The sequence below is a fragment of the Pteronotus mesoamericanus genome, unplaced genomic scaffold, assembly GCF_021234165.1.
Source record: "Pteronotus mesoamericanus isolate MK-2021 breed Mesoamerican mustached bat unplaced genomic scaffold, CSHL_Meso_final contig_202, whole genome shotgun sequence".
In the NCBI taxonomy this organism is placed as follows: domain Eukaryota; kingdom Metazoa; phylum Chordata; class Mammalia; order Chiroptera; family Mormoopidae; genus Pteronotus; species Pteronotus mesoamericanus.
The window spans coordinates 5,929,169-5,956,839 of record NW_026555086.1 but is presented as its reverse complement, the minus strand read 5'-3'; the positions used below and the strand labels follow the sequence as shown (position 1 = coordinate 5,956,839).

General features: G+C 47.2%; 1 protein-coding gene across 1 annotated transcript in view; it reads right to left on the bottom strand.

The window, feature by feature from the left end:
* Positions 1-27,671, bottom strand: part of FTO (FTO alpha-ketoglutarate dependent dioxygenase) — a 314,012-nt gene that overhangs the window by 153,800 nt on the left and 132,541 nt on the right. The window lies entirely within an intron of this gene.

Below are 27,671 nucleotides of genomic sequence, written 5' to 3'. Positions count from 1 at the left end.
TAGGACACGACGTTTTCAGATGCTATGCGGTTTTAAAAGGAGAATCACAGCATTTCCTCCTTACTAATAATTCTATGTGTCCTTAATTCTTTGGGTTCCTTTCTGAGATGGGGTGACAGCTTCTAACAGGCCTTTAACTCCAAAACTCAGGTTTCTCCACCCTTGTTACAAATCAGAGAACTCTGTCTAAGGAATTGCATGAAAACGAACAAGATGCATTCCACAAATATGGCTGGTAACCCCTCTGCTTCCTTCATTAAAAAAAGAAACAAAGAATGAGAGAAAGAAAGAAAGGAAAAGGAAACTCTGCTACTGGTTTTCCAATTTCTACAGGCGCATAAACACCAGGACGCCAGACTTACACTTACCCCCCCACCCCCAAAATAATGCTGTCATTATGGGCGAAATGGCGATCCTAACACTTTTTATATACAGATCTGCCTCGTGGGTTGTAGTTCCCTTTGCACACACAAATTACAAAGATATGCTGGGGCTGATAATAAGGGCTAAAGGTTCAACTTGTGAAGAAACTTCGTTTGAGATGTTATCAGCTGGGAAAGCTATTTCCTCACATCAACATTGCCACGGGCTGTCAAAATCCCAACCAGGGCTCCCCTCTTCAAAAGTCCAGGAACATTTTTTTTTCCGCTTTCTTTCTTTCCCTTTTTTTTTTTTTTAAAGAAGAAAGGCCCAGAACCCACTGAGATAGCCTTAGTCCCATCAAAGAAAGGTCGATCTCAGGTCTTCCTTCATTTACTGATTGTCAGTTTCAGATGGCTCTTTTGTGAGGCCTGCAGCTCAACGCTGAGTGATGCCTTCACATTTCCTACACCGGGCTGGGCACCGCCAGGCTTTCCAGCGCGCTTGGACCCACAGCCCCGCAGAACAAATAAACAGGCCTCTCGGCCCTTTTGCCTACTTTATCTCCCTCCCCGGCCCAGGCGGTTTTGGGGGTGCTAATGTTTACACAATGTTAAAACTTTCTTTCCCCTGTTTCCTGAATTTGAGAAAACACATCCTGGACGACCCGGGCTCTGAGATAACACCCAGTCCCCGCTGGGGGCGAGGCCGCTGGACTACTTAAGGCAGCTGTCTTCATCCCTTGCTCCTCGCCAGCCCCCCCGCCCCCCACCGCCCCTTCAGAGGCTCCTGACCCTGGAAAGCAGGAGATAAGCTAGGCCGTCTTGAAAGGGCGGCACAAAGGCAGAAGCCTCCCAGAGGCTGCCCACAAAGCAGCCTTTTATTCCCACTTAAGGACACACTTGGTTCGGCTCGTCTCAAAGACGCGCTTTATTTACATGGACATCTCAGCAGAGTTTACCTGATGAAATCTTCAAAAATGTACCAGTAAGGCAAAGCTCGGCATTGTCCCATCGTGTACAGTTAGGCTAAGGGAGCTGAGAAGAGCCGAGAATGTGAGTGGGGAACGCATTCTGGGAACCTGCCTCTTTGCTCGGTTTCCTCATCTGGAAGGGGGTCAATGTGGCGGTTTGTACAGCTCTTGGGACGATTCCCGGAGGTAATCCAGGTAAAGCGATTTGCACAATGCTTGGGACACACAACATGCGTGATAAATGTTACAAATTGTTACTCTTCTTATCACCAGTAGTATCACGGATAAAAAACTGGGGGGGAAAAAAGATCACAGAAAAGAAGGACACGGATTGTTTTTTAATGTTAAAATACTACAGCCGTGGATTCGAACAGCCACGTGTGTTTCCAAAGCACTTTCCTAGTACCTCCCATTTGGTTCCTCCCACCAGGACAGAACCACGGGACCTCACGTGTTTCACTACAGGCTCCCGAGCCACAGCGGCCTGGCTGGTACTGCGTGGACGCCCAGGAGTGGGCGGGCGACTGCTGGAACAGCCAGACTGTGGAGCGGAGGATGGCCTGCCCCGCACACTGAACTGGCGGTGCCTCAGCAGAGCCTGGAAGTGAGACCTCAGAGCTGCAGCTGCTTAAAATGGTCCACGTGTTTGTCAAGAAAAACAGAAAGAAAAAGAAAGGAAGGAAGGAAAGGAGGAAAGGGAAAGAAATAGAAAAAAGAAAGAGGGAAAGTAAAAGAAAAAGAGAAAAAATGAAAGAAAGAAAGAAAGAGGAAAGAAAAAGAAGAGAAAAATGAAAGGGGGGGAAAAAAGCGAAGCGGAGGGAAAAAAGTGTTGTTTATAGAAGCCAGCTGCGGGGCCGTGGCGCCGGCAGCCCCTCCCCTGCTATTTTACGCTCGCAACCCCTCTGCCCCCCTGGCACAGGTACAACTCAGTGTTGACTTCAATGCTTCAGAAAGCACTCGACTGATTTTGTACATGATTAATTGCCAAAGACATGGCTGGCCATATGGAACAGAGAAAGCATCAAGTAATTCATACTTCTGTGTGTGATCGCTTGGCCCCTGTTGTTTTAATGTACAGGAAAAAGCTAGTGTAGCACAGCCCTGGTGCCTTGCCCCTGACAGCCCATTAAGAAATCTCAAAGCACCTAGTCCAAGTTCTGCTGTTGGCTTTTCAATAGCAGCCTAATAAAACAGAAGCAAAGCTTTCCAACTAGTCTTAAATCTTTCACATACAGTACATTAACTACCGAGGCTAAAACAACGGGCTTCTTATGATAGGAAATGGGATTTGATTTCTAGTCTCTGCATACTTACTGAAAGCCTTTTTCTGACCTTTATGGGGTTTACGAAATCATTGTTCTTTTTTTTCCTCTCTGTTTTGCAAGTAGCCTAATAGATTCGTTTGTTTTAATAGTCTCCTCTTCGTTGCTACTGCACACAGTCCGTATAATAGAGCTGATTCACAGAGAGGTGAGAGAAACAGCCTAATTATTGGTGCCCAGAGAGCCCAGGAGTCATTCTAGCTTCTGAAGCCTCAGCTTTGTTTAAAAACAAGGGAAAAAGAAAACAGTCCACAAACACACTCATATGAGCATCGCCTCCCTTTCCCATCACTCTGTGAGATGAATCCATTCAACACGGGAAAGAACAGCAATGTGTTTTCCTCCTGTTGGCCGTGGGCGACGCTCCGCTCCAGGCAAGGGGGCCGGTGCCAGCTCAGGGGCCATTGTGTCCCACTTGGCGGCCTATTAGCTTCATCCATTAGTAAAATCTTTGCAGGCTTATTTTCAGTCCGGGGGGAACATATATACATTTCCACAATGTTTTCCTTTCGCGCGTTTTCAGATGGCAGCGCTAAAGGCTGTGATAGCGTCAGTAGTTCCCTTTGTCAGTTCTGACACGGGCTGGCAGGGATGACTTCGTTGGCACATTTCATTAGAAAATATTTATACAATGTCCTGTGTCTGAGGCTTTTTAGGTGTTGAAATTATCCTCATACCAGAAGACAGTCTATATGGGAAATTCCACTTGACTGCCTATTCATTAGCAGGACAGTAATTGCGCCTACTGCTGAAAAGAGCTAACAACCCATTTAGCGCTCTAAACCAATGGGAAACACCCTGCCTCCCTCCTTCCTCGGAATCTGCTGGTACTTTCCAGGATGAGCAGGTCAACTAATTAACAAGATCATGCAACGGAGGACAGGAGCAAGAGACTTAAAAGAGAAAAAGAAACAAAGGCAATGGAGTTGGCTCAATCACAGGCAAGGCAGACACAAGATTTCTACATAGACAGCGTGTTTCCACTGACCACGGCCTTGCAGATACTGATTTTGTTTGCTTATGGTGTGCTCTACGAAGTACGGTAATAATGGAATTCCCATTTGGTAGATGGGGAAACGGAGACTGGGAAGATGAAACGGCCAGGAGCCACTGGCCTGAGAATTTTGTGTATTTCTAGCTGGTGGCTCCCAGCCATGGGAGCACTCCTGGTTCTCCACGGAAGTATTATGAATAATAACTTTTATATCACACACATATACGTAATTACAAAGTAATTCACATAAAAGTATCTCTCTGAAGTCTCATCCATGGAAATAAACCTGCCACAGTTGCAAAGCCTTCAGTAAGAAAATAAAAATAAAAAAAGTTTAACTACAGACACGCACAGAGCAATACTACCTGGACGTGGAATTAAGTGGGGACACACGTATGCATTTCACATAATGAAGACGGGAATGACAGCGACTTCTCTCCAATTCCTTCTGTGGGCCCTTGACTTACCTGAGTCTTTCATCAAACACTATTCACCCTACAAATAAAAGCAAGAACACCCCTGCCCCCACGGCAGCTGCGCAGGCCCCCGGCTCCCGGCCACCACTTCCGAGACTCTCGCTGCCCCGATCTCGCCGTGGGCCTGCCAACAGAGGGTGAAGCATGGCTGGCTACCCCCGGCGCTAAATAATTGCTCCACTAGTGATGTTTGTCCTGAAAGTGGCTTAGCACCTCCCGATCCTCGGCAAGTGAAACATTCCCTGAGTTCTCCGTCAGAACAGCCCCCTGCTCCCTGCGCACACCCCCCGCCGCCCCCCGCATCAGTAGCACAAAGGCTGAAGTGGTCTGTCATGCACACTGGATTATATGAAGTGTAAAACATTTCGGGAGCGGGGGAGGCGGGGAGGCCTTTGAAAGGGAACGGGAAAAAGAAATCACACTGGCAAGAGGATCCAGCTGACAGCCCGATCCCTAACAAGTGAGACAAGCGAGTGTGTTTGGAAACATTGTAAATGCAGGAAGAGCGCGGGCCTTTTGTCTGCGGCCCTACAGTGTGTCTTTAACCCAACTGCTGCCTGCATCGCTGAACATATGTTTTTTGCACGAGAACTGAAGCAGAAAGGTTCTTTATTATAATTCACTCTTTGTATCTATCGGCTTCCCACCCCCTCTTCCAGTAACATCCAAACCAAAACCCTAGTGGAAATTTCAACTGCTCGGGAGGATGAGTCCAGAATGCGTGTCCAAGACCCTTCTGCCGCCCCAGCGCTGAGCCACGGATCCCCTCGCGGAGGCAGGAACAGCAAGGGAGACATTTAGTGAGTGCTTACTGTGTGCCGGGCATTGCGACAGCGTGTTACCAACCTTCTCTCGTTTCGCCCAGCAGTTGCCAAATGTGAGGTGTCTCTGTTTCCAAAATGAGGAAACTGAGGCTCCAAGAGAGTAAATAGCTCCCCAAAGCCACCTGAGGAGTTGGGAACGTTCGTGGGGCACTCAGCACACAGAAGCTGGAGTAGGAGCGAAACGTCTCTGTCGAACTTGAAGATCGGGGAAAGCTACTCACACACAGACGTGCTCTGCACTTTACATGTCGCTGTAGCTCTGCTGGGGCCTAGACGGCGCAGAGCTCAGACGGAGGCACAGCTGACGGCGCAGGTTTCTCAAGTGCTGGCTGCGGCGAAGAGAAAGGTGTGGTCGGTGAGTCAGCAGGTCCCTCCAGTCCCTGTGGACCTCAGCAGGGTGGGGAGAAAGCACACGCTCTGGGGGCAAGGTGCCCCGTTCCCCCCACCCGTCTCTGAGCCTCGGCTCCCTCACCTGGACGGGGAGGCTATTTATAGCACCTACAGGGTTGAACTGAATCCTGTCAATCCTGTCACGGGGTTGACAGGATTCAGTTCTTACACGTAGGTCCTCCGAAGAGAACAGTGCCTGACACGGGAGAAGCAGCCAGCCAGTGAGGGTCAGGCACGTTAGCGTGCTAGTCACGCAGAGCCACCGTGAAGCCACAGCAATTGACTGCCACTTGTATACCACCTATAGGCCCCGCTTCAGTGTTGACCATCTGCACCAGAGACGCCAATAGCTCTGGTCTGATGTCTTCTGGACGGTGGCGGCGACGGCGGCCTCGGCGGTAGCGTTGCCGATGGGGACGGTGGTGCTGCTGCTGGGGGTGGGGGTGTGGCAACGGTGGCGGTGACGGCGGCGGCGGTGGTGACAGAGGCCGTGGTGACGGTGGTGACGGCAGGGCAGCTGACATTGCTGGGCACTCGCTACATGCCAGGCGCTGCCTGCCCTGTGCATCACATACCTGACTTCTAAAAATGAGTCCATGAGGTAAAGGAATTATCATCCCTCGTTTGGAGATTTCAAAAAACCTGAGATGCAGGGAGTTGAGCAACTTGCCGAATTTTACGCCGTTAGTAAGGAGAGGCAAATCCAGCCGAGGCATCAGAAGCTGACATATGTGTAAACTGATTCACACATGGAAAAGCGTTTTCCTGGACATGAGCCCATCTCACCGAACCCCCATAAACACTCCGGGAGTGAGGCGGAGCAGGAAGGGCTGACCACAGCCTTACAGATGAGGAGCCGGAGGCTCAGCGAGACGAGCTCACCTGACATCAAAGTCAGCACAGGGGTGGAGTTGGGGCTGGAAATCCAGCGCCGCGACTCCAGGCGGAAGGCGGCGCACAGGAGGGGCCAGCTCAGGGCAGGTTCTCCTGTAAAAACCAAGGTGAGTCCCTGCTCTACGTGCACAGCCCAGCATCACTTCCATGGCCACCAGGAGCTTACGAGCGAGGGGACAAAAAATTTAACTTATATACAGGGTGAAAGGTGACCAAGGGCGTTCCATAAAAGAACTGCCGGATTCAATAAAGCTCTTGGAATTGATTTTTATTTATATAAACCATTTACAAAATTTACTAAAATGCCCTGTTCATTGCCTACCATAGCCTTAACATTCTCATTTAACACTGATCTGCTAAGTACTCTTATCCTCCTAATTTTGAGACCTGAGAGAACAAAGATAAAACTAATTCATTTCACCATATACATCTGCCCACTCTTTAAAAATTCTTCTTTTTCTTAAGACTCTGGAGGGGAGACCTACGTCTCACTATAATGAAGCAGCTCATTCTATTGGCAATGTGACTAGTAAAACTCTAAATGAAGTAACAATCTGGTAGGGAAAGATAATTCAGTGAAGATCACAGGAGCAGAATTGCTGTGCTCACCCTCAGATAACATCTCCCTAAGACAAGGCAGCCCCCCTCCCCCGGCCACTCCCTGTCAACGCCGCTGGCTACAAAGTCTTCGGCGTCAGCGTTACTTACTGCTTGGCACAAACCTACTCAGGGGAGACAGACACACACACACACATATCATGTGAGGATGCAGTTCTCAAATGGGAATTCAGGACCTATTTGAGTGACCATTAAGTCAGCATGTTAAGGACGTATTACTAGTGCATTAACAGTAACTATGAAAAGAAAAGCACTTTACGGTAGCTCTAAAAATGTAACTCGAAAGGTGTTAACCATAACAAAAACTACCACTTATTGACCATTTATCATCTGCCAAGCAAGCCCTGTCCTAATCCCTTTTCTTGTATTCCTCATTAAATCTGCATAACGATTCAGTGAAACTGGTTTCATTATTATCCCAATTTATAGATAAGAGAGTCAGGGTACAAACAAATATTAAGTGACTTGCCTCGCATCATGCAACTCTTAAGTGGTAGGGCCAGGATTCGAACCTAGGCAGTCTGCTAGCAGCGTTCACTTTCTTACCCACTAAACTATATAATGACGAGGAATCTACGGAGCATTTTTTATGAGACAGGGACAGAGCATCTCATTTAATCCTTCCAACCAATCTGACAAGATTGGTTGGAATGATTAATTTAGCAAACTCATTTTACAGGACTTTAATGATTGGCCCAGGATCTCCTTGCCAGAGTAAAGGTCGTTAGCAGAACTGCTACAAACAGCATGAAGTTCTTCCCAGTGACTTCAGTAACAGACGAGCGTTCCGAGGGAAGCAGAGGCTCACTCCCTGGCTGGCTGAGGCCCCACGTGGACACACGGACAGAGAACCTGACGTCGCAGAGAACAGCCTCGTTTTTTGAAGACACAAGACAACACCCAAATGGTTGCTGAGTCTCAAATCTACCAAACTATCTTTCCACCACGACCCACTCCAGGGATGTCAGGCCCTTCCCAGCTATAGTGTTCCGCGTTGAGGCTGAAATGACAGGGTCATCCCGGGTCCCCCCTACCCCTTTCTCGTGTGCATCAATATTATGTATGAAAGGAGTCCGCGTGTCAGATGTTAATGTTAACTTCAGACTCTTAGTGCTGTGATCCAGAACATTAAAAAGCCCTGGAGTCTGGCAGATGCTGTTCTGATTATATGCTTGTTTAGTGGCCGTGAGAGCAGTTGTCGTTAGATCTAACATGTGGCTTAAGCAGCAGAAATGCAGCTTCGTTCCCGTTAGAAATGCACCCAGTGCTCACGTGAGCAACGAGTGTCAGGACATTCACGGAGGGCGCATCTACACATTTATCAGTTAATCGTGTCTGAAGTTGTGGGAAGCTTCTGAAATGTATGGAAATGGGGTTTTCAACTCTAGCCTTCTTCGGAATGTAGAGAAGAAAACTATCACTCCATGTGTCCTTCAAGAAGCGCCCGGGGGCTGGGGGGAGGAAACTGGGAAGAAGGGGACACTCAGCACCTTCATCAGGTGTCAGGAGCAGTGACAGGAATCTGTCCGGGGTCTACTTTGCCCTCTAATTCACCTTTTAATGCCTCCCACTTAGGGCGCTCTGAGTTCTAGAGTTATAAACTACATTTCCTTCATTTTCGGGGAAAGAAAGCAATGATTCCAACCTCACTGATTAACCCTTTTAAAAGCTATCCCCACCATGAAACACCTTGATATAAACAGGCACAGACTGTGGAGTGTACCCTTAGCTTTAAAAAGCCAGCGCGGTTACCACAAAGTTGCTTTGAGATCCCCCAAGACAACAAAGGCCACATTTCTCCCTTGAGTCGTACAACCCAAAACCTGCCAAATACAACCGCTGCAGACACGAATTCCTTCCTAGCCCCACCTTGCCGCAGTCAGAAGGGCTTTATGCTTTGAGAAGCAGGTATTAGTGGCTCATCTCCTAGAGGTGACGGCCTCCCTGCCGCGTTTAGCGGTTACACGTCCCACACCCAAAGACAAGACCGCTGGGGAAAACCAGCAACGGCGCGGCCCTCGCCTGCTGACGCTGCCTCCGTGAGATGGAGCCGGGGCGCTGTAACTTTGGGAGTTTAGACAATGGGTATTTTGAAAGGATTAGAAAAATGGGCAACAACTGAACGTCCTCCTCCCTCCTGTGTTCAAGTCTGCCACCTGCTGCGGCATTTTTGTTTCGGTAACAAAGAAGCCTTCATGTTTGAGGCTCACATTTAATGTTTGCCTGACTGGCCCCTTTGGTGTTCGTTAACTCTTAAGGAGCAGAGTAAGAAGTATTCCTCGCTTGAGAAACAAATAAATCCACCGATGCGCTGTCTTGATTGGCCCCCACAAATAAATACATGGGACCCCCCCGGACTTGGGCCACTGTCTGTTCACGTTTCTGTGTGATCCCAGAGTCAGGAGATGCCCTCTTTATGTTTAATAAAGTAGTACCGGTCCCTGAGAGCTGCGCAACATTCGTGATTTCATGGCTCACTACAGTAACAGGTGCTGTGATAAACAGGGACGCAAAGTGTTAAAAAGAATGGGGGGGGGGGTCACTTCAGAGACATGAAGCAGCTTTAAACACTGACGGCAAAAAGGGAAAATTTTTAAGCAATTTGGTCAGGTCAGTAAAAAGTAACACAGGTCAAAGGAACAAAATGGTACCCCAAACCTCTGCCTGTTGATAAATGGGCATACTGTCTCGTGGTTGGGTGCACAGGCAAAGGCTAAGCAACTGTCGTATGGAAACAAAAAATATGCTCTCTTTGTGACACTTGGACAATAAGTCACTTCAGCGTGGTGAGCGCTGGAGGCCCCCATTCACCCCGTATGCGCGGCCGGGGTATACATTAATGAAAACAAAGGGGTCCGTTTTCATTGTAACCATGCAGAAGGGTTAAGCATTTGACCTGCAAGTATGGTGCGCTTGTGCTCGGTGGGAAGGTTCTTGACAATATAAACAAGAATTACTGCTGTTAGAGAAAGGGGGCACAATTAAAAACAATCTCAGACGCTTGTCGTACAGCTGTTGAAGCTTCGGCTCTGCCTGACCTCTAAGGAGGCTACATGCTTAACGGAGACAATTTCGGATATTTTAGTGTGTCGCTAACCAGTCACCACGGCCATCCTCCCTGTTGGGCATACCTAGCCTTAGTCACAAAGCGCGTCTCCAGTAATGAGATTTTCCGCTGTGGGCTATCCCCTGAAAGCCGCCTCCGGCCTCCCGGTCTGTCCCCCCTTGCTGTGTGAGCACCCCGAGACGCTGCCCGCAGCCAGGTCGCACAGGGACCCGGCGGGAGGCAGGAATGACTGACTGTAGAGAACCAAGTCCTTCAGAACAGGGGTGTTTGGTTTTAAAGTGAAATCTCATCACAAGTTCCTTTCCACAAAAGATGTTGCTGAAGAAAAGTTTTTCCTCCAATCAACTTAATGTATCTGAAAAGTATTCTTGTTTATTGGCACAGACATACGCTCACATATTTCCAGTCTGCACAATGGAAAGCAAGGAGACTTCGCAAATTCGGTTAGAAAGAAGTAAACACACAGAAGGAGCTGGGCGCTTCCTCCGCAACAGCAGAGAAGGCAGTTGCAAGAGAACGAGGGATTCTAAGGACAAAGACCAACTCCTGGGCTGAGCTGGGCTGAGGGACAGCGCTGGCTTCCTGCTGTCTGATGTGGGCTCTGAATCTCTCCCCCACATGACAGGGTCCCTGGGAAGGGTGACAAGGAGCCATCCACCCTGGGGGCAGGATGATGCTCGAAGGCGGAGGCGCCCTGCCGCCCGGGCCTGCCACCGGCTTTAAGGGAAGGAACCCTGGCAGGCGAGTCCTGGTCAGAGGACGTGAGGCTCCCCACTCCTTGGGAGGAACAGAAGTCACACAGAAGCAAAACAAAAGCAAGAGCCGGCCAAGTCTCGTAAGGGGCGTACGGAGCAGGGCGCGGGGAAAGTTTGGCTTGTCAAACACACTTTAATCGCTAAAGTCATTGCACTTTGATGTGGCCCCAAACAGAAAACCTACATCGTTTGCAAGATTTACAGCATTTCTAGTGGGAACAGTTTCATGCTCCAGGGTCTTTTTTTTGGAGATTACGGTTTATTTTATCCCTGATGTTCAACGTGTCTGACAGTGAGAGCCTCATCTGAGACAAGGACAGTTTCCTGCCCTCTGACTCATCAAACACCCCAAACTTTTATTCAACAAATCAAGGTCGTTTTTCAGGGAACAAAGCCGCTGGAGACATCCCAACTGCGGGGTAATCACCGTCATTCTGACAAGACAAGTGTTTCTTTTGCAAAGAGCTAGTTCCAAAGATCACAAAAAGTGACTTAGAAATGGCCGCACTCGTCTTTCCATTATAAAAGACGACCACAATTCATTTCTTAAGTCGAAATGAGGAGAAGCAGGGGACAGGGCGAAACCACCGCCTCTTCCCGCACATCAAGGGCAGTCCCCCCACGGACCACAGCGTCAAACGGTGCTAAGTCACGTGGGCAGACGCGCTTGAAAGGGGCCGCCTGAGGTGGAGTCCCCCGGAAAGCACTCTTACCATTTCCACTCACTCCTTTCTTTGAGCTGGATCGTATTCTCCTGACCTCAAAGTGGGATCTGGCTGGTAAGGACAGAAGTGTGCAATGTACTAGGCTAAGAAGCAGCTAGTCAGTTTCTGCTGGGTCGTGGCTCATGATTAATTCCAGCGCAACCGAGGAGAACAGCAGATCCGGTCACAGAATGCCTCTCTGCCTGGGTGTTGAGATGCCTGCTTCTCACGCTGGCATCATGGCCAACTCCAAGGGACCTGTGAGCAAGACGTTCCCGGCTCCTCAATGCTCCCCCCTAAAACAAGGTTCCATCCTTGACATCCTAGGTGTCTAACACAGTCTCTTGTGATGACTCTTCTGCCGGGACAAGCAGGAATCATTCACTTTTGCCCAAACAGAAGGCAAAACAAGAATGAATTCCTCACCCAGCCCTCTAAATGCACAGGCTTGACAGAGAAGAAGTCTAGTCCCACTTCCAGGAGTAGAAAAGCTAATCATCCCCTTGGGGGTTTTACTCCTCACGATGCTGATGGAAGACACTCCTCTTTCACTCAAGCATGTCAATATGTCTCGGAAGCACTAACACATAAAACCACAGAGCACAGGGAGGAGCAAAGACTTGTCTGACACCAGCCTGTGAGTCGCGGAAGCTAATGAATAACCCAGGTGTCCTGGCTTCTGATGGCAAAGCCCTTCGACAGATTCCTGGGTGAGGCTGCCTTAGGGCACACATAACCCTGAGTTTCTCCTTGAAATTGCAACAGTTTGGTCCTTCTCCTAGGACCCCCAGCTACACTATAATAACCACCAACCATTTTCCTTGGCTTTTCCACAACTGGCACACACTTGTGCAATGAGAAGGCATGTTTGTCCCTTTGGGGGTCAGTTTCCTCCATGCAATTTGCAACAGAATGCACCTTGGTTTTTCAGAGAGCTCTCCTGTGATTACAATACTGATTTTTCATTTTGCTCCGCCAATTCTACCACGACTTTATAACTGATCTACAGCACAAACGGTTTCCTCGGCCTCACAGACCAGATGAATCCCCAAGTCAGCCGTCTGGTTTTCTGCCACGGAGCTCGATTTCCGCTTTCACCATAGACAGCAACACCATAGCCAGCACCGGTGCAGTTTCAGAAGAGCGTAGCTAAGGGTTCCCGCCCGTGGTTTACAGCAACGGTTTTGCAAAATGAGATGTTGACCGCTTTGGGTCAGCCTCTCTTCAGCCAGCTCCTGGGCACCTGAACTGTCTACGGCCCATGTCCCCAGGACCTGAGAGGAAAGCTGATCGCGGCGCCCCACCTGGCTAAAGTGTCCTTATTCTCTGGCACCTCAGGGCGACCTATAAACATTCCCAGCAGGCACCCTGCTCTGAGAAACCTCCTCTCAGCTCAGACCACAGGAATGTCGAGACCGGTTCACCGGTCTCCTCCCGCCTTGTCCTCTGCCTGGCCTCTCCACCGTGACCTGCCCCGTGCTGAACTCGGTGGTAGGTGGCCGGGCCCTAGGACTTCCCGCGCAGGGTCCCGTGCTACGAATCGCCCTCGATTCCCCCGTGCATCCTTGGCTCTCTGGGAACCACTCAGTTTCACTGGCTCCCCCGGGCTTGTCCTTATTCCAGGTCACCCCACACTCCCCCTTGGATGCTCCTCACTGTTTAACCTGCGTCCTTTCTTGCTCCAACTACGTCAGCTACTGTCTCTGTGTATTGTGACGACTGCCGCGTGTCACGTGCTTTTGAGCATGGATTCACTTAAGGAGAACATCGCCTGGCGCATGACAGCCACATAAGGAATGTCCGCTGAAGACACATATGAAACTCCCAAAGCTACGCTTGGCTTGGACACTCCACCGAGCTCCAGACCAGGGCTGCCAGATCTTCGTAGATGTTCTCCTGGCTCCTCAAACTCAATCCGCAACCAACGTTCCTCCTCTTCTGTTCCTCAGTTTGGCAAATGGAATCATCATCCATCTAGGAACAGGACTAGAAATCTTGTCGATGCGCCTGTGACTCTTCCTCGTCTCTCATCTCTAACACCCACAGTGCTCAAGTTCTACACACCTCTTTAAAAGACTGGAATCCAGCCCTCCTTTCTCCTCCCTCTGCCTCTGCCTCGGTTCAGAACCTCACTCTGTTACTTCCCACTGGAGTATCTGCCAGGACTTCTCGCCCCAGCCCCTCCTACCACCACCCCTAGTTCCCAAAACAGGCCTGATTCCACCGCTTTCCTACTCAAAAACCTTTCAAACCAACTCCCACCCTTCTCTCCAGAATAAAGGCCAAATTTCTGCACACACCCCTGAAGGCACTTCCTAAGTTGGCCACATGCTCCTCTTTCTGTGTGTTCCCTCGTTCCTGGGTGCCTGTCTCCCTCTGCCACGCCACCCCAAACAGGTGCCTGAAGCCCCGGTGATAAGGCACTGCGTCACTTGGGCAAACACGCCCTACGCTGCCCTACGGCTGAGCCTCGTGCCTACTGTGTGCACTGCCTAAAATGTGCCCTGTCTTCTTCCCCTGAGACAACTTTGCCTACTAACAGCCAGTTCCTCTTCCTGGTAAGTTAAAAAGCACCTCCTCTTCCATGAAGACCTCCCCAGTTTTCCCAACCGGACCCACAGTCTCTGGGGGCAATGTCATACATGGTGACCGCACCTGCCGTTTGACACATCATGCCCCACTTACGTGCGTGTCTATTTCCTTAACATGCATGCACGTGCCACAAGCGCAATCGCTCTTCATTTTTTGCCACCAGGCACACTGTATCTTAATAAAAACGTCAGTAACTGTGAGGTCGAACCGAAGCCTCGCCTGGCCCCTGTGCCCGTCTCACAGGTGCCAGCTGAACGCAAACCGTGTGGACTGTCCTGGGCGTGGGAGGGGCCTTTAGGAGGCAGTGTGGGCGCCGCCCAGGCCGGCCGGTCAGGGCAGGAGGGCCACGGGCCGCTCGGAAGAGGGCGCTGAGTTCCCCGCGTTCCCGCCACAGAGAAAACAAGCGGGACTTCCCTGGGCCGGGAGGTTATCACGTTTCTCCCTCATGCTCAAGGCATGTTTATAAACACAGAAGGCTATAATAAAACTCACGTGAGGGACAAAACCCAACTTCGGCAAGTGTTTACATTCTAATCAGGACAACAAATCACTTCTCACCAGGAGAGTCCCACTCAGTGGGCATAAGGTTTCTCGTCCATATGCCAAGAGTACACTGGGCCAGGAAACTTCGAGTTCCTTCGTGCTGGAACCATCGTCCACGTTCTGCATGGCTCGCAAGTGCCAAAACATATGGGTCCTTGATATTTCCTGATTTGTAACATGACACCCAACCTAGACAACCATGGGGCAGCATCGAAGACAATGGCCCCTGACTTTTCTGACAGGAAAAGGCTGCTGGTCAAGGTTCCCAGGGTTGCTTATATCTGTCACGGGCAAGAAAAATATGACCACCCCCGGCCTTTCTTAAAGTCTAAGGGGAGGGATGTATAGGAGGTACTGAAATCAGGAAAGAAGCATTTCAGGGGGTTATAACTGAAGTCCCACCAGAGGAAGCGTATCCTCATCAATGCACTGATCTGCTCATAATCTGTCAAGAATTGGACAATGTCTTCACCATTTGTTTACGTGGAATGGTTCTACATTTTGGACCTGCTCTTATGAAGAAAATCTGCTGAGTTCTGTCTTATTGCAGATAACAGTAAAATTCATACTGTGGAACTGGGCTGTATTCCAATACTGTGGAAAACTACATGCAAAAAAACAGCATGACTACTCATGTTCTATTTTGCAGCCTGGCTGCATTCTGCAGCCAGGTCTTTGTTGAGAAGTGGTTCATGAGATTCACAAATTGACTACCAAAAATCATGAAACAGTTAAGTGCTCCAAATTCTACCCCCATAACTATTTAACACCTCCAGAATAAAGCTTGAGCTCCCAGACACAGCCTTCATGAAGGTAACAGATACTATGTCTGTTACCTACATAAACTCTACCTGTGGACATATATACACAGACATATATAAACTCTGCTGCAAACTTTATCTACAGAAGGCAATTTGACCATCTCTCTTCAAATTAAAAATACACATATCTTTTGATCCAACAATTCTACTCTTAGGTATTACACAGATGTCACATGTGGAAATCTTACACATTAGACATTCACCACAATGTTATTTCTGAAAGCAGAAGGCCGAAGACAGTGGGAGACTCATTAAACAAATTATAAAACCATACAATGAAAAGTTATGCAGTCATTTAAAAGAATGTACAAATAGGGACAGATCTCTAAGGTGCAGTGTTATTCATCTGAAAGCATAACACATAAATGTTTTTAAGCACGTGGAACATCCCTGGGAAGGTACAGAAAGTATTGGGGAGAGTTCTGGTCCCCCGGGGAGGGCACCATGCTGGGAGAAAGAGGCTCCCTCTGCTTTTGGAATTCTGCACCATGCGCACGTGTCAGCCAGCAGTCCTGGTAGAACTCATCTGAAGGGCCTAGCCCAGGCCACGTGCTCAGGGAACAGCCAGAAAAGGACACGGGGCCACAGGGTCATGTCCAGGTGCTGTCAGGGAAGGAGGCATGAATGCTTTAGGAGCAAAAAGGTGTCCACGTCAACGTCCAAGTGTCTAATATTGATATGCCCAACCCAAACACAAGGCAGAGACAGTTCCAAAGAACACATCCATTGAATCATATTTTGATACTAGCATCCTGCCGCTGGGAAACTTGGAAAATGATGAAAAGCACCGAACTTGGAATTGGAAATGTGAGTTCTGTGCACAGCGGTGCCTGGCTCATACACCCGTGGGCAAGCCTGTATTCCTTCTGAGCCCTTCCGTTTCCAGAATGAAGAGAACGGGGTGATCTCTCTTGGGTCCCTTCCAATGCTGACAAGCCAGGATTGCATGGCAGGGGGACCTCAGCTTGTCAGAGCCTAGGAGGACGGGCGTCACCAGCCTGCTCCACAGAGAGCCTGGAATAAAGGGTCCAGACCTTGAAAGAAAGGAAGCCATGACAGATATGACTATATCCCTGGCATCGTAGGGAATAAAGAGGTGTCAAAGGGAAGACATGCCAAAAAGGCACAAAGTCTATTTGTTTTCTAGGGAAGCACCATGTGGCTGTGACTCTCTCATAAGGTTGTCAGATGACACAAAATAGTGGCCCCAAAATATCCTTTCTCCATCTCACTAATGCACAAGGCAGCTCTAAGGTAACTTAAGACCTTAGATTCTTGAACAGAATCAAAGGAGAGGCTAGCTTTCAGAAGCCCAGGTCCGAGGAGCAAACTAACAGAGTTGTTAACCAATCAGGAATGAATGCCTCGTGCCTTAGAATAAGCCCAATCACTAGGAAATAGTAACATCTCATAAAGGGAAAGACTGAGAGTCGGGCAGAGATGCACACACCAAGGCAGGCGAGGCCACAATGAACAGCCGCCATTCACATCCTGAGCGTTGGCTCCGTCTCTAGGGGCACGATGACAGGCCAAGGGGCGGTGGCAAATACCCAGGGGCGTGGCGGGCACCACCTCTGATGTGCTCTCAGCCCGGGGATGGGGGTATGCGTGGGAAAGACAGCACTCCGTGTCCTCAGTGGGAATGACAGGGCACCGCGCCCGCTCTCCTGAACCGAATCAGGTACCTTGTGAAGAACACGCGGGCTGTATTTCAAGATGCTCTCGTACGCGTGCGCAAGTTCTCAAGGCGTCCGATCTAGGAGATGCCGCCCGCTCTGCAAGACGCCGTTTCCTCCCGACCAACATTCCAGCCTCACAAAAGTGAATGAATGAGATGAAACAGACCTCAGGCTCCTCAAGAAGAAAGAGTCGCAAGTGGTTCACCCATGGGGACTCCTGCCGCTGACCAAAGGAGCTTCCCGGTAGGGGACTCCTACCGGGAAAAACGACCCCGGTAGGAAAATGCCTCAACTCACGTGTAACTCCTCTGAAAATGTACAGTGTTGCCAGGGCGGTGTATTCAGGGTGCGGACAGGTCTGGAAATTAATGCAAATTGTACAATTTTGACTTGTGTCCCAAGTACAACCTTTGCAAATGTAAGATAATAAAAATAGTTTTCATTTTAGTCTTCCTGTGCACATTTAGCACTTGGCTCCCATTCCTGTGGCAGAAAGCCAGTCCCTGAGGGGGACTGTGTACCTGGCAAAGTCATGCACGAGAAAAAGAAGGCCCTTGCTGATCCTCCTAACCTCAGCTCTCACTGCTAGCCTCCCGCAAGCCGCACTCCATCCAGTCCGCCTGAGCCTGGAAGCAGGTCTTGTGTTTTCCCCGAAGTTGTCTCTGCTTCTGCCATGTTGAAATACCCTCTGCCCACCTCCACCCTTTCAAAATCCTTCGTATTCCCAAAGGCCTGGGCTAGCGCCCACTTTTCTCCTTTGTTTTTCCTTCCTCTGAATGACTTACTGTCTTGTGCCTTAACAACTTGGGAGACGTGAAGTCCTAGCTTTTTGTATAACTTTACACTTACCTACCACCAAGTGGGGCAAATGAAGGAAAAATGACCAGGATAGAAATAAAAAGAAAAGATTATTTTTCTTCTGCTATTGCTATATTAAAACAGGTTTCAGATACGATAATTGTCCAATTTTTACGGTATCCTTCATTAAATACCTCAGCACGGAATAATAAAAACTAAAACACAATAGGGGGAGGACTCTGAATTTTCAGACACAAAAACTAAGTTTCCTAACACATTGCTTTTTTTATGAACACAGCGTATTCCATTTCCAGGTCTTTCTGAGGATTCGATGAAAAGGTCAGGTCCCCTCAGAGCTCTTACTTGCCCGAAGAATGTAATCAAGGCTATTCTACTTTAGAAAGAAGACAACACTGCTTAATTAACTAATTAAGCCAGATTCTTTCTCCCACTGAATGGAAAAAACATTTAAAGGTCCTGGGAACCCCAACAGGCTACCTCCTGCTACTTGTGCCTGGCTATGCGGACACCATATACAGCCTCTGTCTCAAGACAAAAGAGAGATGGAACACTCTAGAACAACCAGTCATCAGCAAACACAACGGATTTCTCTCCTCCCTCAACAAAGATGGGGGCGGCGGGGGAAGGGGGGCCCCCGTGAGCCTCCAGTGGCGTTCCCACCAAAACCTCCTGTGACGCTTAGATGTCTCCCGCTCACCTGAGAAGCCAGTTCTGCCTCGTGGACTGAGAGAGCAAAGGCGGTTCTGCCGCTCATAAAATTACAGCCCAACTATTCCCTTTGTTCTAGCAAAAGACTTCCTGTGAGGAAGCAGGAATCCTTTAAAGCTTTCCGGTCCAAAGTCTCTCCTGGCTTGTATTCCCTCGCCCGCATCCCCTGGAGGAAAAGCCAGAGCACATCACAAGGCAGGTGCTGGTTCCAAGCTGTGCTGGGTCCCAGGGACTCCTGGCGAGGAAAGAAAGCTGGTCACCTCAACATCCTTTCCTGGGATCTGTCTGAAGCGTCGACAAGCAGCAGAGATGAATATTAATACGCCTTCCATCATCAAAAGCTATTGCCTACCCAAAGGATGATAAATATTTTAATCAGTTTTCAGGTTGCCTAGCGGAAGTCAGTTTACTCCTCAGAGATTTCCCAAGTTCTGTGCCCAAAACCTGTCCGGTACATGTCGCTTTCCCTCTGCAACTTTGGGAACTAGTGTGAAAAGTCCAGACTTGGTTGGAGAACTCACTTAATTGTGTGGCAATTTTATGCTCTTTTTTTCAAGAATAGGGAAGTCTAAAATAATGAAGGATGACAGCAAATAAGATAAATCACCATGATTTTAAGTTTTAGCAGCACGGCTACTCAGGGAAACTAATGACCTACTTACTTTTCTCATTTCAATAAAAAGAGTTTTCATATTTGCATAAGGTGTTTGCCAGTGATTGCTCGTCTTCTTGGTGTTAATGTCAAAGACATAAAACAGGACATTCTTGCATCCTCTGCGCTCTTGATACGCATTTTTAAAACTTTTTTAATTTATATTTTAGAAAGAAAGGAAGTGAGGGAGGGAGAGGAGGAGAGAAACATCCATCAGTTGCCTCTCACATGCGCCCTGACCAGGGACCAGAACCCACCACCCAGGCAAGTGCCCTGACTGGGAATCGAACTGGCAACCTCTGGTTTGTGGAGTGATGCCCAACCAACTGAGGCACACCGGTCAGCGCTTGATAGGTTTCTTTTCTTTTCTTTTTTCTTTTCTTTCTTTCTTTCTTTTTTTCCTTCTTTCCTTCCTTCCTTTCTTTCTTCTTTCTTCCTTCCTTCCTTCCTTTCCTTCCTTCCTTTCCTTTCTTCCTTCCTTCCTTTCCTTCCTTCCTTCCTTTTGTTTTTTTTTTTGATGTTAAAGATGTTTTCAAGTATTGTTCAGAGGATTACGTTTGTTTAAAAATAAAAATAACCCCAAAATACTGCTGTTACACAGGACCTAATATTTTAGGGAAATACACAGAGTTGAAGAGAAGGTATTAAAGACCACGCTGGCTAACGTATGTGAGGAGATGGCAGGCCCGGAGCGCTGACCTCAGGTCCATTCATCTCTTCAACAGGTGACCCTGTCAAGGACCTACTGTGTCTCAGACCCTGTTCTAGGAGCTGGGGACACAACAGTGGATACGACAAATCCCTGCCCTCATGAGAACGCTATGAAGTGGAGCCAGACGACAGAGAGTGTCCGGGCGGGCCACGGAGAGGGCCGGGAAGCCCAGTGGAGCAGGGCAAGGCGATGTCCCCAGCGGGAGGGAGCTGGGCCAGAGACAACTCCCCCAGGAGGGGCTGGAGCAGAGAGGCCTGAGTGGGAGGCAGGGAGAGGGAGGCATGCAAATGAGAGGATTCGAGAGGGGCGGGGGGCCCACTGCAGCGCCCTGAGGCAGGACGAGGCCAGCAGCTCTGAAGACAGGTGGAGGCCGGTGGGGGCGCAGGCAGATCCCCAGGGGCACACCAGGCGCGCCGCGAGGGAGCTGGATTTCTGACCACGGGGTGAGTCTGGGCAGTGAGATACCCTGGCAGATGTTAAAGGAGCACTCTGAGGGGGGTGGACGTCGGGTGGCAGACCCCGGGCGGCAGGGGCGGGGGGGGGGCCCTCTCTGCAAACAAGGTGGTTCTTACCAAGGTGGTAGCAGAGGGGGTGGGGAAGGCAGGGATCAGATCAGGAATATATTTTGAAAAGAGAGCTAAATAGATTGCTGATAAATCAAGAGATTAATCCAGCCCTTGGATTTTAGGCTGGTTTTAGGCTGGGCGACTGGACAGTGCAAAGGATTGAACCCTGCAATCCTGGGAGAGAGGCGTGGGGGATTATGGGCATCAAGAATTCGGTTTTGGAAATACTGAATTTGAGATACTGAAAACTTATTACTAAATGGTTGACTATAACCCGCCTTTCCTAACTATTGTTCTGGTGTCCCAAGATGTGAGACCTGGTACAAGAAAATATTGATTTATTATAGGCATTGGCATATCTGCCACTTCCACTTGTTAACAAAATTCACTGTAACTACATGAAAAGTGTATGACATTAATTAAAACACAAGCCTTCTTAATCCCCCAGCATCTGCTAAAGAAGATCTATGCATAATTCTAGGTATTTCATAATTGCTCATTTAATAATATTTAAATAAGAGGGATATCTATTATCAAGCCACCACCTGTTCCAAGTCTTTGTGACTGAAACAGATAATTCTAAAAACTGGAAATTCATTTGGAATGTTGCCATAATACTCCAGATTTTTATCTGAAGGCTAATTTTGTCAATTGATCAAAACCAAGTTGGCAATTATCTGAGGCTTTTATCCACATCAAGGAAAAATTTACAAACGAGATTGTCACAGGTGGTTCCAGATGGGCTGAGATCATGGAGAGGGAATTCAAAAAAGTCCACGCTGATTCACATGTTGGGGAAAAGACGGTGTTAGAAGTTATCTTCTACCAATGAACACGGAGATACTTGAAGGAATAATGAAAAGACAACATGTATCGCAGTTTCCTCTGGTTAAAAAAAAAAAGAAAGGTCATTCTTTGGCAGACGTTGAGCAAGAAGAAGGCAGAAGGATGGTTATGTCACCCTAATGCAGACTCAGTGTGTTCCTAAGCTCTGGGCTCTGGTGGGTGTGGGCACTTGGAGCACATCTCTCCACAGAGGCGTTTTCGCAAAGTAGGGCAAGGTTCCCAGCCCAGCCTCCCCAAGTATTTAGTCCGCAGTGGAGCAGAACCATTAGTGGAGAAGCACGCAGTTCGGGGCGCCGTGAACCCCTACGGCTCCGGGACTGAGCCAGCTCTGGAGGAAGGGAGACGAGAAGAGGGCGGGATGCTGTCTCTGAGGGGGACGCGGGCACAGGGCCACTAAGTTAAGCTTTCTAAACCGAGGACCGTTTACACTTCCTTCTAAAATCGCTATTGGTGATGCCTGGGATGTGTATGCTATTTTGCATTTTGCAAAGCTTCTGTGATCATCACAACAGTTTTCTGTGGAAGGTAACAATTTCAAGGACCATTCAATTAACCAACGTGGAGAAAAAAGTCCTAAAATGTTGATAATATTGCCAACAATTGGCACATCCTTTTATATCTTGCTTCCCTTTCAAACTTGAATTTTTTTTTAACACAACTTCATTTTTCTAGAGATTCTTACAGATCATTTCAAAGGTATTTATAATAAGACAATGACAGGCTAGAGCTGAGTTTGATGCCCCACTCCCCACTTTATCCCTCCCTCCAAAAAAACCCCAGAGGAAATAAAGTACACATTTGTCTTATGCTGTCTCTTCCTGGACAAACAAAAATCCCTAACACGCCCATCTGGTACCAGGGTTTCTGGATCCACATCTGCAATGCTGTGAGGGTCTGCTAGCGAGAGTGCAGTAATCCAAAACAAATCCCAGCAACCCGGACTATTCCTCCGGGGGAAAGGCAAGGGATCTTCACACCTATCCCTCAGTCAGAATTCCAGTGCAGTTTAAACGATGTAAAACAAAAGAATTCCTGTATTAAAAAATATATATGTATATACCTATGTATAGTGTGTGTGTGAAATGCATATGTGTATTTAACAAAAGCTAGCACAATTGAGCTGAAGCTTAAAATAGAAACCTTGGCTGTTTATTCCAGCTCTTCTCTCTACACGCTAACAGGAGTTAAGGCAGACGGCCAGCCTTTCGCGTGGAATTTCCTAGCTCCTGTCAGTTTGCTTCACTGTCTCCTGCATATTTTAGTCTTGCTCCTGTTGTGTGCAGAGCAGAGGCCTAGACCATCCTCTTAACATTCCTGGGGTGTAACAGGCACATCCTAGGACTTGGTACCCATAAGGTTCAACTCTCGCACAGTTCCCGTAAGGGTTAAACACAGAAAGTCCTACCCACTGGTTGGCTCTGATGTTCTTGGAGATATTGTCACTGGATGTATCCTCAGTAGAATTCTATTCAACACCTCTGTCTTTAAGTACAAAGCTGTAGGCTGTAGCTGCTTTAAGAAACATAAGTATCCCTTTTTTCTCCTGCACAGTATCTGTGTGTGAAATTCTCTAAAGGGGTTTAAGTATTTACCCTGAACACTATCAGACGAGTTCTAAATTTTTCCTTATCCAGTTGCAAAAACACTTCAAAGAGAATCATAAACAGAGTGCTTTGTGCTTTCGATGCACATTCTGTTTCTAAGGCTTAAGCCTGAATTCTCTTGGAATTGTAAATTTCTTCCCAAAAAGACAGGATATACAACACTTTTTTTTCCTCAATCATTACTGAGTCTGTAGCAACTAAGGGAAAAACTGGAAAAATCTGAGACAAATCCAGAAGGCAATCAAAGAAGGAATCACAACGTGTTAAAAATTCATTGCTAAATTACATGTACAATTTCCTTCAGATAGTTTACTCTTAATAGAACAATGCAGCTGTGGGGAGTTGGGGGGGAGGGGTGCGGGCAAAGAATAGAAAGCACCAGTCTTCAATGAACACATTTAAGATAATAAAAATATGTGAGTCAAGCGTTTTAAGCTACTGTAGCTGAAAAGTGACGCCCCCCCCCTTCTTTCCAAATTTCCAAAGCTAAACATAGCACAGTCCGAAAACTGGTGTCTGCATGGTAATTTGAATGATTGGGTGCTGGTGGCTGTTTACCTGCCTTCAAGCCGTGCGTATCCTGAGCCACTCAGCACTGTACTCATCTAAAAGGGGAGCAGGGAATTTAAATTTTAATTTAAAACCACTAGACAGCTCACACCAGATCCTAAATTACTGTAATATATTCTTGCTCCAATATTAGAAATGTTAACTCTGGAAAATTGAAGACAGGGTTATGTCAGCAAATATAATTTGGTATATCCATTAATACTAAGCAGGGGATAGACAAATACACACACACACACATACACACACACATATATATATATATACATATATATATATACATATACATATATATATAAGTTGGTGAGTTCATCATCAATATGGGCAAAAAAAACTATTTATCCACTTTCATCCTCATACCCCTCCCCAAAAATCTTCAATCCTAAAAGAAAGTTTAAAATGAACTTGGCTCACTGAACTATAACATGAAAGCAAACGCCAGCGTTCTTGGTATACACATATGAAAAAGCAGCCTTGTTCCTCTACTCAGTTACAGAGATTTCAATCTAAAGCCCTGTGATGAGAGCTTCATTAATCTCTCCAAAAACAAACAGGCGGCTCCTGGGCTCAGCCCCTCCCTGCGACTGGGTAACCCACAAGGAGAGCGGAGCCGGGGCTCGGGGCTCGGCGCGACCACAGTGCGCAGGCTCCAGGCGTGAGGTTTTCCAGGAGGTTCACACAGGCCAAAGGAACAAGGACAAAGGCCCGGCTCATCTTGAAATGAGCCTATTCTAACTGATTTGTAAAGGCCAAACTTCAAGTTCTGAAGCACCTTTCTCTCTTACAACTTTAGCAACAAGACATGGGGAATGATTTTAAACAAAACACCTACTCACTTTCCACACCTCCTGCTCAGATGTGCCAGATTTCAACCTAAACGGGTAACGTTAAACGTGGCCGATGGCTTACCTAACATAATTATATGTTGTGTTTTACACTGCTTCCAAAACGGACACATTAAAAATAATCCAGTCTTGGCTCCTACCCACTGAAGTCAATGCAGGTTAGGAAGGCCGAGGGCCACAGAAGCGCATGGCTGCGCGGCCGGAGGAACGGTCAGCACAGGAAGTGCAATTCAAAACATCCAAAGCCACTGGGGTCCACTCCTCTCCTTCGAAAGAATAAAAAGCAATGAAAAAAGCACAAAGATATTCCTCTCCAGTGTAGAAATCATCTATACTCCCAAAAATGTTAATCTGGGAACTCTTCTAGAATATTTTCATTGGATTAGACCAAATTAAGCTTTTTTTGTTTGTTTAAGGTCAAAAGGAAGTGAACAAATGTCATCAATTTAAAGGACACCACACCTAGCATTCTCTTCTATATCACTGTGAATGTGACTGTGTTAAAACATTTTATAGGTAAAATAAATGTCAGTTTTGCGAAGCGCGATACCAGACCCTGAGAGACGACGGGCCTATCCGCTGAATCTCTGGCTGCAGCAAGACTTCCTCACCTCACAGGAGATTCGGCTTTTCATATTTCTCTTTACCCAGAAAGCACAGCTTGTACAGTCTCTTTCAAATGGTAACTCTCTCTTATCCTGAGGAGCCTGGTGGGGTGGTAGGCTCGTTTAAAAAAAATAAAATAAAATAAAATACAAATATTTGAATGCTGTTCCAGTGGTATAATACCTTCTTGAATAGAGAGCAGGATGAGAGGAAAGGTTAGGCTAAATTCCTGGGTTATAAGAGACGTTATGTTGCTTTGGGTTTAATTCGTGATAAATATTCAAGGGAAATGTGATATTTTATCAGAATGTCATTCAAATCTAAGGTTTAACATTTACATCACAAGAGCGTGCCCAGAGTAAAACTGTCCTCAGGGAGAGGAATGGCAATAATAAACAGCGCGATAGAAAACGGTGCTTGCTCGGTCCAAAGATGGGCAGCAGGGGCGGGGGGAGCTGCAGAGACAGCTGACTCAACTTTCTGAAATCTGTGACTTGTTATGACATGTGAAGTAATTACCACTAATGGCAGAAATGCGATTTCAAAGCTCATTTCCCGTTCTTCTCTCTCCTACTTGAGACTACACCTTCCAGCCACGAAGTGAAAAAAAGAACACAAAGACAGAGAGAAATGACGCTAGTCTCTTCGCTGATACGGGGGCTGTCAAAGGTTGCTTTACTCATAAGCTGGAGGGGAAAAGTAATGTGCATATGGCCTCAGGTTTTTTGTCTTATTTTCTCACCCAAAGAGATCGATGCTAGGTTGCAGAACAGACAAAAGACATTAATTAGAGAAGTCTTTCCACAACACACACATGATTTTACAAGTCAAAAAAAAAAAAAAAGCATAAAGATAAAGAAGAATCATTTGTCTAAAAGGATAATAATTTTGAGTAATATATTCCCTGGAAGCAAAGTGAGTGCATTCAGAAATGCCGTTTAGATTAGTCTAATTCTATAGAATCCAAATGTGCACCAAACTCTGCACTTTTTATGTTAAATTGCTGTTGAATTTGTTAACCCACAACTGATTTCCTGTGTTATGGAATCTTGGAGATTACAGCTAACTTGAAGCAACAGGGATAATTCTTGACAGTTAATGGTAGATTTGTATGCATTTTCCTCAAAGGCTAGCATTTGGGGGCCTCCAACTGGCAGCTCAACATTGCCCCCTACTGATTGCAACTGAAAAAAACACGAGGTGGGCTTGGTGCAAAGCAGGAACTGAACCAGCCAGTTGCCGGTGCACAAATACCAGATGGCCCTGCATAAACAGAGCCACAGAGGCGTAGACTGTTCCAAGGATCCTTCTCTTTGTCTCCTCCAATCGCAAAAATAAATTATTATGTAGTTGTTCAAAGTCATTAAAAAAGGCTTGAAGCAATTGCTTAAATTTAATTTAGAAGCACCATCCCTTTTATCTCGGCCCAAACCTTCCCTCTGCTGATAGTGATCATCCCTAGGCTCGCTGTGAGACACTGAGGCCATTCATTTCACTCCGAACACTTAGTAACGCCACACCGGCTGCAAGCAAACTCGCTCTGGACCATTCCCAAGAGCGCTCTTCTTCTTCAGTATTTTTTACACGAGCGTTATAAATAGAAGATATTCCACCTCATGGGCCATTGCCACCAAATTTTTTAAAAACATTATAACTCTTAAGTGAATACACAATGAACATCGCTGGTAAGCTCACAATACCAAAGATATCACTTAAAAAAAATTTAAAAAATGAGAAAAAGCAACTGAAAAACATTTTTAACAAAATCAGTGAGCTCCTTCCTCGTCTGTCTGCCAGTTCTAATTCATAGTTGTCAAATTACAACCCCACGGTCAGGCTGATGTCCGACAATCAAGCTTCCACAAAGAAAGACGTTCTAACTCAGATGTATATGGATGAAGCCAGAATGAAAAAATACATGGCCTGAAATTGAAGCTGCCCTTATATACACATCCCATAAAAACGGAGCCCACGCAACACAGGTGAATGGGAGGAACAGCACCAATGGAAGAGGGTCAGGCATGGGCTTTCCATGACCTCCAGCTCAGGTTTACGATGCTCGGTGCTGCACTGATTCATTTCTTTGGAGCTCCGTTTCTGCGATACTTTCTGTGTTCCAAAAGGTTCTCGCACTGCTTCCTCAGACATATATCCATGAGAAGGTAAGGTTTACTGATCTGGGGAGTCAGCTGGAAAGCAGGAACTTCTGAATCTGATCCCGACTTTCCAACGGGGGCCCCTCCAGGGTTGTGGCTTGATGTTGTCATTATGATAAAATGGGGATTAGCAACAGGTAACCCGTTTTTGCAGAAGAGTTCGTCATTTCCAGCACATTTCAAAGTCTGTGCAGCGACGCTCTCTCCAGAGTTTCTCGGGCATTTGTCACTTTTTCACGGCCCTGCAAATTCAACTGTGTGGAGGCGGGACAGTGAGGCGGCAGAGGCCATGACCTCCGAGCCAACACCCTGAGTTCCAATCCCAGCTCCCACCTTAGAAGATGATGTAGGCCTTTTGCACTTCAATGTTCTTGTTTGCTGGGGACACTGTTCCCAAAAAAGATGGGAAAAAAATAGCCCCTACTTTATGGGCTTGTTTAAAAATTTAATAAGTTATGTTTAAAGCATTTAGAATTGTGGCTGGCCCTTAGTATCCTGTAAGTATCTGTTATTATTTCTATTAGTTAAATTAAGGCTTAATTCAAAAGCCCTCCACGTAGCCTTCCAGCTATTAGATT